The sequence below is a fragment of the Meleagris gallopavo genome, chromosome 2 (assembly GCF_000146605.3).
Source record: "Meleagris gallopavo isolate NT-WF06-2002-E0010 breed Aviagen turkey brand Nicholas breeding stock chromosome 2, Turkey_5.1, whole genome shotgun sequence".
In the NCBI taxonomy this organism is placed as follows: Eukaryota; Metazoa; Chordata; class Aves; order Galliformes; family Phasianidae; genus Meleagris; species Meleagris gallopavo.
In genome coordinates this window covers 16,019,586-16,030,997 of record NC_015012.2, presented here as the reverse complement: position 1 = coordinate 16,030,997, position 11,412 = coordinate 16,019,586, and the positions used below count along the sequence as shown (strand labels likewise).

Sequence of the window (11,412 nt, the reverse complement as noted above, 5' to 3'; positions counted from 1 at the left end):
GGGAGCGGCGGTCACGTGGCTGGGGCCGGGCCTTCTGTGTCCCTCTCATCTCGGAGGTGATAGCCTCTAACGGCAGCAGGGGGCGCTGGCAGTACAGCCTCGCTGGAGAACGGCGGTGCGAGGCGCTGAAGTTCCTCCAACTCGTCGCCAAGTGTTTTTCTGTTCCTTTGATGGCGACTGCGAGATTTGTGGCTCGGGGACTTCCTGCATACCATTACCCTTGGGGGAATTCTTCTTCCACGAATGTGTGCGGCGCCTCTGAAAATAGTTTTTGTTTATACGATATTTATTTATAGGGCTCCTGCAAAGGAGGAATGGCTCCCTGGTGGTGTTCCCTCCCACTGGGGCCACTAAATTAATGCTGTTCGAGTTAGGTTTGAGTGGATTTTCTTTTTAAAAGAGAGTAGCAGGTTCTTCTGCAGGAATAAGCTCAAACCCGGCTCTTGAAAGGATCAGGCTTGAAGTAAGGCTGTCTGCACAAAGCATTACACTGCTATGATTCTAACTGCATTGCAATGTAATTTCCTACACAGAGTGTCTCCTTGATTTGTGGTGTTGTAGTGTCCGCGTCACATTAGTTCCCCTCATAAATCTGTTGCTCTCTGAAGCCTCATCTCGCTCTGCATCTCTGTGTCTGAAGCCTGACATGTGGATCATAACACATTTCCCCTCTCACAAGGCAGCAAGGCACCGGTGAGCGAGGACTCGTCCAGGGCCCTCAGTGATGCTGACAGCACTGTGGATGCTGTGCTTTGTTACAAACCAGTGGATGCTCTGGTGGCATTGAGAACTGGTGCCTGCAACGGCATTTTCCCAGGGGATCATACATTGGAGTAAATTCGGTATTTCAGAAGCCTCACTGTTTGGCTGCTGAGTTTTACAATAAGCTGCAGCAGCAGTTAGAGAAAGTAAGATTTTTATGGTCCCATGCAGGCTCTCCACATGCCTTTCTAACAGCACACCAGTGTCAGTGGGCTGCTGACTTTTGGGATCCTGCTGGATGACAAGTGCCACAAAGACACACGAGACCTGTAGTTTGTTTCCCCTCTCTGTAACCAGAGCAGGCTAGAGCCTCCAGATCCTCAGAGCTAAGTTTTGTTTATGTCCAGTACTGACTGCTGGTGCATACAGTGCGGTACTTGCCAGGAAAAGCCATGTATCACATATGGGCTCCCTGCATTGTGCACAGCAGTGTAGGCGAGGAAAGGCATCCAGTTGTTAGGACTGATCTGCAGGCTTCATCATAAATATCAGGATCCATAGTACTTCCCTTAAAGCCTCCCTATCTGGAGTCATATGATTATATAGGAATTCCACCCACAGTTTATGACACCCCCAGCAGAATTACATTTTGACTTCAGGGCACTAGATTCCTCTGAAAGCCAGAGCAGAACTGAATCAAACTCCCTACCTGCATTCTGCAAGCGCAGGTCCCAGGAAGCCATAACACAGCTCCTGTTGAAACAGGACCAAGTGCTTCCCCTCGCATTGTGCTGGCAGTGCCTGGAGCACTAAATCCTCCATACTGTGCTGCACTGATCTCCATTTCTTATGTATGCAAAGATGCCTTCTGACAAGTTTTCCACCCTGTGGAGCATCTCATAAAGGGTGAGAAAATGTTGGAACACTACTGTATATATCCTGTAGGGGAGCCAGAACTGTTCTTACTCAGGTCTGGATTTGTTGCCGGGGGAGACAATTTATTACTAATTGAGAAATTTGTACAAAAAACCTTTTCAGTGCTATGTTATCCTGTCCACATGAATGATTTGTTTCTTCCATGGTGCTGCACAAAATCACTATAGCTGGTATTGTTTGCATTTAGGCAGCTGACTAGGTGCAACAAGTGGCTATGACTCAGCTGTGCCTTCTCTCTTCGTGCAAGTGATCAACCCCCAGACCACTCCAATGGGAATGGAATGCAAAACTATGCATCCCACATCTGAGTGTCATATTGTCTTGCCACAGAATAAATGAAAGGGATTATCCTACTGTCTGAGAGAGAATGTATCTCCTACCATGGCTTCTGTGCAAGGATGGGGCTTCGGTGCCTAGAGCTGACTGGCACTGAGAGACTTGGATAGTGGTGACACCTTAATGATTGGATATGATGCTCTAAGTGCTCTTTTCCGACCTTAATGGTTCTATGACTCTTCCTCATCAGTCCTGAGCAATTTTGCATTACAATGTAGCTCAGAGCTCTCTGGGAAGCAGCTCTGACGGTTTCCCCCTTTTTAGAAAGCTTCTTTAAATAAGCTTCTGTTTTTTTAGCGTTCCAGATGCATGGGAAAATGGATGTGGGAAGAGGCGAGGGAGGAGCGGTTGGTGGAGGAGAAGCAATATTTCAAACCAACTGAGAACTCCACTGAGCAGCCTCATCTCAGTAATTCAGTGGCAACATAACAGGAGTGTGACTTGTACATCTGGGGAAGTCTAAGGTCTATATCAGAGAGCTCAGCACAGCCACAGTGCTTGCCATAGTTAGCATCCAAATGCTTGCCAGGAACTGAGGTTATTTGCACTGACATTACCTCCGGGTAGAAATACTGTGCTATCATCCTTGTTTTACAGTCCCTGTGTGGCCACTGAGACACAAATGACTATTTGATGAAATTAGAGAGTGGGAAATTAAAAAAGGTAAGAGGAAATTTGTTCTTATGGCAGGTTAATTAAACCATGGAGTCTACAGCCAGAGGCAGGTGTTGCGGCAAAGCAACGCTGAAATATTATTTAGAGTTCTCCTAATTGCGAACATTAAAAGGGACGTAACACATTGGACTTTGAAGGTTAAATTCATACCTAATCAATTATGATCATGAGGAGACATGATAGAGGGAAGACATGATTGTAAGTCTTACAATGGGGCCTTTCTTTGAGATGCTCAGCATGGTGAGCTGGAGGTGGATGAGCACTGGCCAAGTAGGCACCTATGGCCCTTCCTTGATTTCTGCTGCCTGTCGACATGAGCAGGAAAACCACCTCTGGGCAAAAAGCAGGATGCAGGTCTCCTAATCTGGGTCATTCTTTATCCATTTGGTCAGCCCTGGGCAAAACTATGGAAGACTCTTTCCTGGGCCACTTGCTTTTTTATGTGGATGCTGTTCAGAAGCTTGTGTCCCCACTTGAGTTCCCAAGCACCTTTTTTCACCAGGTGGTGATGGTTGCATACAATGATCCTAGTTGTCTTTTCCAACCTTAGTGATTCTATCACTTTATTCCACCACCTCTTTTTATCAGGCGAAGGCTGGGCTTGCATTTGTTCAGATACTCTGCAGCTCTGCCCAGGCGAGCAGCAGGAATTTACATGGCAAATTCCACTAATTCATTAAGTGCAACTAATGAGCAGTGGAAGTGGAAGATACCCCATAATACACCACACTTGGCCCTTGGTGAGGAGACGACTCCTGTTATGCTGGCAGCCACATCCCAATTGCCCCCCTTACAGGCTCTGCCTCATTCCCAGTTGCCTTTAGACACAAACCTGTCTGGGCATCTGATGTATTCACAAATCTACCAAAACAAATTAAGCCACTTAATTCAGATGTCTCGCATTTTTTTCAGGGATCTGGTTAAGATCCCATTTGTACAGTGTGTGATTGGTAATGATCAGACAGAGAGGGAGGGCTGGAAGCAGACCCCAAGAGCCCTGATCTCTGCTTTCCTAATCTTAGAACACTGTCAGCACTGAGCGCAAACCCTCCAGTGCTGCTCTAATGAGTGCAAGCCAGCTACTATTGGGTTGCATTCATCTGCTCTGTGCTTGTAGACAAACTGCACAAAGCACACCAGAGAGTTAAAGTGTGCTGTGCAGTGATGACATAAATTAGAGAAAGAAACAAGGGAAACAACTCACTGATAAATGCATCAGCCAAAAGCAACACATTTCAGAGTAATATGTCGATTCTAAGTAAAGCTGCAGCTCTCCCTCCAGCTACGAGGTGAACTTTACAGTGGATTAGCAACCCTGGAAACTGAAGTCCCCTTATGCCAAGAAAAATGGCATGAAGGCAGTCATGGGCCAGTTTTGCCACCCATGTCTTATTCCACGGCATGCTGACCTCCTGTTGGGTGAGAGGGGAGCATATCATCTCTGTGCTGAGGCTGCATGGAGCCAGAGCTGGCCATTCTGGTTAGTGCTGCAAAAGGAACACGTCCTCTCTGCAAATGGGCTGAGACCAGGCACTCCTTCTATGAGGCCTTGCACATGTTAAGGCTGACAGGAGCTACTTACAGATAAAACCAACTTTCAGTGACCTGCGGGGAGATCGCATGGCCCTGACTTCCTGCAACATTGCTGACCGTGGTTTGGCACTGTAGGGATGATGCAGAGGACAAGCAGATCTTGCCTGCCCAGATGCGCTGGAAGCAGCTGCTGCTGGGATACCATTTCAGCATTTATCAAAGTGGATGGCTCCACATTTGCACACTGGCACTTGTTTACAGGTAGTTTGCCTTGTCCTGCTTTTGCTCTGTCTGAATAAGAGAGTTATCCCTGCATGCCCCAGAGATGAGATGAGGCCTCAGTTTTGGCAGAAGCCCCAGTGCTATTCACAGCCTCCTCAGGTCATAGCAAAGCTGCTGCATCAATGCAATCCTGCGGTCTACAGTTACATTTCAGAAACTGCTTTTGGAAAGCATGGCCCTTCCTTATAGCATCTCTTAAAAGAATGAGCCAGTTGCAGGGATCACTCCTGACTGAGGAGATAATCCTCCTTTTTCTTTAAGGGACCAAGAAATTGAAGACCTCCAGGAGAGATTCTGGGGTCCTGTGGTAATTATCTTTCAGGGTTGCATCCATAGCTGCTAATTTGTTGTCATGTGTACATTTATCTCAGAGGCTGCTCATTAAGTGAAACCCATTATCATTACTGCTGATGGGAGGAAATGCTCACACTCCCCACTGAACAGAAAGTCTATAGGAGAGTATGGGATATGATAGTTTTCATTATCTCTAACATCAGGAATTCAGCGACCAAAGCCAGCAGGGATGTAGCAAGCAACTTGCATTTCCTGGCCAAGGGAAACCATATGGAAATCACTTGTCTAAGGCATGAAATGCTCATGGTTCTTCCAAAGAAAATACTGCTTAGTTTAATCATTCTGCAACTAGTCTTAATTAGTTACCCTGCGTCATATTTCTATTCACATCCTCAGGAACCAAAATAGACCAAAAGATGACAGTGTATGCTTCTTGGGACGAAGTAAAAAATACATATAGCAGCACTTTGGTTTATAACAGCTTTCATATAGTGCATCTTTCACACTGCTTCTCCATCTTGGCTACTTGACACGTTGGAGCTCACAGCACCCTGGCCAGGAGGACCTTGGTGTAAAGCAGCCCCAACAGATACTCCCACCTCCACAACCCTTGTGAGCAAGCAGCCACTCAAAGGGAGTTCGGTTATGGTTGTGCTGGTCATGGCCAGTCTGCAATGCTTGGTGTGTGGGGGCACAGACTGCAAGGGCAGGTGTCAGTGATGGCCTGGGGGGAAAACAAAGTTTCTATTTACTAGCAGTTATCCCAGCCACATGGAAGAGCAACAAGGCAAGTGAAGGGACTAGAAAATAAGTGTTAAGAGGAGTGACTGAGAGAATTGTTCTTTTTTTTAGTCTGGAGAAGAGGATGCTGAGGGGAGATCTCATTGGTCTCTACAACTGCCTACTGCCTCTGCAGAGCAGTCAAGGTGGTACAAGCAACTGAAAGTATGAGCTTCCACAAGAAAAGAGCCTTGCTACAGTTCTACAGATACTTAAGAGTTCCCAAGAGACATCTTACTTTCAGTTCTTTAAGTCTCTTGTTTCACAGATGTCACTCTCATCACTCTGCATTGCTGTCAGTGCTGTCAGGCGACCAACGTAATGAGCCAAATTCAGAGTGGACCTTGGAGCCATAAAACATTGACAGCATTATAGCCCATTACTCTATCTTTGGTTTTCACACATGATACCAATCAGTTTTAGGGGAATCTGTACTTCTAATGGAATCTGTGCTTAATAGCACACATAAAATCCAACCAGAAAAACAAATGACCATCTCAGATATGACTACCACAAAATGTTGGGGTACTCTGAGAACAGTTTCTTAAAAAGAAAGTTGGGCAATTTGGTTGGAAACTTGCTTGGAGTGGAGTTCCTCTTTGGATCGCCTTAGTGACAAATATATTCAAGTTCCTTGGTGTGTGCAATGCTCTGAGCAATATTTGGTTCTCAGATCAAATATGATTTTTGTACATTTTTGTTCCTCAATTAAATGGTGTCTGAACCAGTAGTTCTGATTAATCTCCCTGCAGCTCTGTAATACCTGAAGTCTCAGTCTTGAGGTACATTCTGCCACTCTGCCAAATCTTTTTTCTTTTTTTCTTACATGATCCAGATTCTGGGAATTTACAGAAGACAGTCAGACCCTCTGGAGAGGTCTACGCTTAGAAGGATGAAAGACAATGGACAATTCGGGACAGGAAATTTTGACTTTGATACCAAGAAGGAAAGATCATAACGAGTCTGATAAAAAACTGAAACAGGTGCCCAGGGAGGTTGTGAGATCTATATCCTCGGAGATATTCAAAACTAGCTGTACAAGGCCCTGAGCAAACTGTTGCTGAACTCAATTTGAGTAGAGGTCTGCAGTGGTCCCTTTTCATCTGCACCAATCTCTGACTTTTATGAAGCCCATTAGCTTCATAAGCCCATTAACAGGAAAAAAAAAGAATCATTTCCACGCTTGCTTGAAGGAACAGTAATTCTTATGATCCTGGTGAAGAACAAATGGAGCAATATGGCATTTTAATATGTTAGCTAAGGAGGAAGAATCATAAACTACTTACATGGGCATATAGCAAAGGGGACAAATCCTGCTGGTAGTGAGCACATGTACTGACCTTCTCAGGAATCGAGCCTGTTCATCATTTTGCAAATTCACATTATAAGAAAAGGAATGAGTGTGAGATCCTTTTTATGCAGAATTACGTAGAAAAATCCCTTTCAAGTTGAGTGAATGCAAGCATGGATGCCTCTGTTTCCAAGCTCGGAATACAGTGTGAGGGAGGCTGATAAAGATCTGTGAAAGTTCCTCACCCCATCCTTTTTTTTCAAGCTAAAAACAGATGGCACACCCTTAAAGGTTATGCGGTGGCTGCTCGCTGAAGGGAGGCCAAAATTGCAACCATTTCCCTTCCCCTTCCCCCTGGCCTCAGCAGTTCTGTATGGCTTTCTCACTCCCAGCAACTTTCTCTGCAAAACCTGTTCTCTCATCGAGTTGTCTCCTGTACAGAGGAAAGACACAAATACCAGCTTGTCTCTTTTCAATCAAAGAACATGCAGTGCCAAAGGATGAAGCATCAGATTCTTTACTTTTGATTGAGGCTAATTAGTGTTTTCTCTAAAGAACATTAGAAAAAATACTCACTGGGTATTCAGATTACTGGAACTCACAGCCAGAGAACTTCTACATGAAGCAATGGGGCTGCCTGGTACAACTCCAGAGGTTCTCACTGAGGGGTGAGGAGGGAAGCCCAATGAAGGCAGTTTCTTCTATTTGTTTTGCAAGCAGCTCTGCTTTTAGGAATCTACAAAAAAAACAAAACAAAACAAAACAAAAAAAAAAACAAAAAAAAACAAACCCAAACAACAACAACAACAACAAAAAACAAAGCCATAACAAATGGGTGCAATGCTCTGTGCTTTATCTGTCCACACTTAGCAAGCATAATCAAAGTATCACTACTGGCAATGAGACAAGAGGTTCTACTTCTCCAGCTGGTCAGGTTTCTCCAGGAAAACTCATTTCTAGCCCAGCATCTGAGATGCAACATAGCGTTTTCTACACATCTTTCAGACAAATGTGAGTACAGGGCTCTGGGTTCAGTGCCTTCCAAGTTAATGCTGTGCATTAGCCTGTCAGGCAGTTCAGCACCACACACCAGTTCACTCTCTAGGCAAAAGGATGGGAGAAAGAATCGGAAAAAAAAATAATAGAAAAGAAACTCAGGTGTTGGGATAACGATCATTTAATAAGAAAGAAAAAAAAGGGAACAAAAAACACAAAAACAAGTGATATACATGCCATTGCTCACCACCAGCCAGCTGATGCCCAGCCAGACCCGGAGCAATGCTAGCTACCCCCAAACAGCCAACTGTCTCAGTACCATTGCTGAGTGTGGTGTCATGTGGTACAGAACATCCCTTTGGACAGTCTGGATCAGCTATCCTGGTGCTGTTCCACCCCATCTCCTCACTGGCTGGGCAAATCCTTGCCCAAGTCTTTGACTCTGTGCAAGCATTGCTCAGCAACAACTAATCATCACTGCGCTATTTCCATTATTCTCATAATGAGTCCAAAACACAGCACTACATCAGCTGCAGTAATGAAAATTAACTACCCCAGCTGAAGCCAAGACTCTCTCAGATCTACATTTATGACTGGTGACTATCTTTACACTTGGCCAAGACAAGCTTTATATTTCAGTTTAGCTCAGCTGTGTGGAAATGTGCCCACAAGTCCAGGCAGAAAGATTGCGGCCTGGACATAACACTCCTCACATATTGCAAGAGATTTCTTTTGTAGGATGAAGTGAAATCTCATTGCTTAATGGTGAGGATCACATGGATCTGTGCTGAACAGATGGAAGAGATATTGCATAAGGCCTAGTTCATGCATTCTTTGATTACTGCCTGTTAGCCTTTATCTCAGACTCTTGGAAACACCAGCTTTCTATCAAAAGGAAATGTCACCACTTTAGCTAATAGACTTTTTTTCTTTCCCTTGCAAGAGACTCTAATTGACTTTTTTCCAGTTGAATACAGCTTTGAAAATGAATATTTAATGTCATGCATTAAAGTTCGTACATTGGCTTGCAGAGGAAATCTTGACTCACACAGATGCTTGTCAAGAGACAGAAAAGGCAGACCGTGCTTCCCTCCCCTCCAAGACACAGAAAAGGATTTGTCTTGGTGCAGCTCTGCAGTATAAGTGATTTTATGCCTGAAGAGATATTTCCCCACCCAGCCCTTCCTGCAAGGCTCTGAGCAGTGGGGCAGCCACATCCAGCAGCCATTGCCTCCAACAGCCTCACACTTTATTCAGAGAAGTGCTGCAGCTGGCAGCCTTGAGGCTTGCTCCTGTGCAGAAGTCAAGGAGAGGTGCCAATTGCCGGCAATTAATATTTACACTTTTTTCCAGCTGAATAATTCCCCAGCTTTGCAGATCAAGCAAGAGACATACTCAAATTGCTTTGCAGTACTAAATGCTGGGAAGCAAATGGAGGACTTATAACAAATCTGTTGAACAACTTGTTTAATTTCGAGCATCTGCTCAAGCCCCTTGACTGCAGGCTTAAAGTGAAAGCATATGTCTCGTGCAGTAGCAAATCAAATATGAGCAGAATCAGGGCCATTTTGAGGCAGTGATCATACTACACTGCCATCTCTATCAGAGCTTCCTGCCACTCCATGGTAGCCTAATAAGTGATGTCAGACTTCCTCAAGGGAGAAGTGTTAATTCTGTGAAGTGCCACGGATAACATGGCCCCTCCTGAAACCAGCAAGTTAGTCTGTACTACAAAGCGTGGAGATTTCCATCTGCCTTGAAGATGGTGAACATTGCTTTTGTCCAGAGGATTAGCTGACCCTTCCTGCTAATCAGCTAAACCATTTGCTGTCCATGCAAATCACGCCAAGAACATTTGAATGCAGCTAATTGCTAAAAATACCCCAACTTTCAGCTGACAGTTCAGGAAAAGATGACAGTTCTTCCAAGTCATGTTAAAAATATTGCTTTAGTATGGCTTCAGTGGGAGCTGCATCCTGTGAGTGCTGAGAGCAGAGTGGGACTGCCTCATCCCTGGGTGGGATTCCTCTAACACGATATGTCTTGTGGGTCCCACAGCTTAGCAGGAGGGAAGCTACAAGTTCTGAAAGTGTGCTTGCAATAATAATGAAGTATTCTGGGTCTGTATTTTTTCCCCCCCTTTTCACAGCTTTGCTCTTTTCCCTCCCCCCCCCCCAAGCCTACTTTATGGGTATTGCTCTGCTATTAGGTCAAGCCTTCTGGTTTCTTTGAGTGCAAGCCTGGATATCTGAAGCCCCAGGAACAACATACAAGGCTGTCGGCATTGGCTGATGAAAAACAAGTCACAAGTGCTGGAGAATTCCAGCCAGCAATCTTTCTGGATGGTGATGAAAAATGACTTCAGTGTACTGATATATCCCATTTCATCGTGTGAGCTTAGTGAATTTTGGTTATGCCACCCAAGTTTGGTTATAATGAGGAAGGCAGTTCTGAATGTCTTCGCACATTAGAAGGTAGACTGTTAGAAGTTATCCTTGGAGATGTTCAAGACCATGTTGGATGAGGCCCTGAGTAATCTGATCTAATGCCTGGTTCAGTGGTTGGCAACCCTGTCCACAACAGGGCATTAGAATTCGATGATCTTCGAGGTTCCTTCCAACCCCAGCCATTCTATGATTCTACAGTAAGTTTCTAAACAGATTTTCAGATTTTTTTCTCCATTCCTAAATCTAGAAGTCAAAAGATGACTACATTTTTTGGTATAGACATTTGAAATGTCAAGAGGATGTAATTATCACCTAATGTTAGGAGGAAGCTCCTAAGAACAACTGGAATCTGCTACTCTGGATAAAGGAACTCATGCAAAAGGTGTCAGTGCTGTGCCTTAAAAATCCAAACTTACAGTGCATCTTTGCTTCAGTGTTGAATCTTGCTCCTGAAGTTACTCTTAAATCAAACATTACATGTTAGCCTAGATGTACTTTGAATTTGTAAATTTGTGTATCTGTAAAGTATGCCTAGCTCACAGAATATTAAGGACAGTACAACTTGAACAGGACCAGGGGTGAAAGAAATCCAAATGTGCCCACAAGATATCCAGTGCACACAAGTGCTGACACATTGGTAGCCCTAGAGGAACAACATCACAGTCATTGTGTTATGGTCAAATAGCCTTTCGCTAACCTACAGCTACATCTCAACATTTTGATTCCTCTTTGTATCAAATGCTATGTATCTGAAAATTGGTTACCATTGCAATTCAACACATCTAATTAGAGAGTAAAGCTCAGGGGGAAAGAAAGAACAAACTTACATTAACCAAGAAGGAAATTTCTCATTCATCATCCAGTCAAGTGCTGAGCTCCCTGTTGTATTGTGGAACAAAAAATTAATCTGAAGAGATGCTGCCTCATAGGTAAAGGCCAGATCCAAAATTCTGGAAAGGAGGGAGGGAAGGAGAAAGGTTCACAGACAGTACCTAACACAAGAAATACACCAGATTCACTAAAACACATGCTGAGTATGATGATGTGACACACTTGCTGCATAGTCACATAGTGAAATTGTGTGCCGGAGGTTTGGAGGAGGGGACACAGTCAGGATGTGGTGGCTGTGGGCAGTTGGCA

At 44.4% G+C, this 11,412-nt stretch overlaps 1 long non-coding RNA gene across 1 annotated transcript; it reads right to left on the bottom strand.

Annotated features, from left to right (window-relative positions):
* Nucleotides 1–5,224: 5,224 nt before the first annotated feature.
* On the bottom strand, nucleotides 5,225–7,575 carry LOC116216372. The gene is made up of 2 exons (XR_004159038.1): nucleotides 7,406–7,575; nucleotides 5,225–5,482 (listed from the first exon to the last, which is right to left on the bottom strand). It is a non-coding gene; the product is annotated as an uncharacterized LOC116216372 (long non-coding RNA).
* Between the last annotated feature and the right edge of the window lie 3,837 nt (nucleotides 7,576–11,412).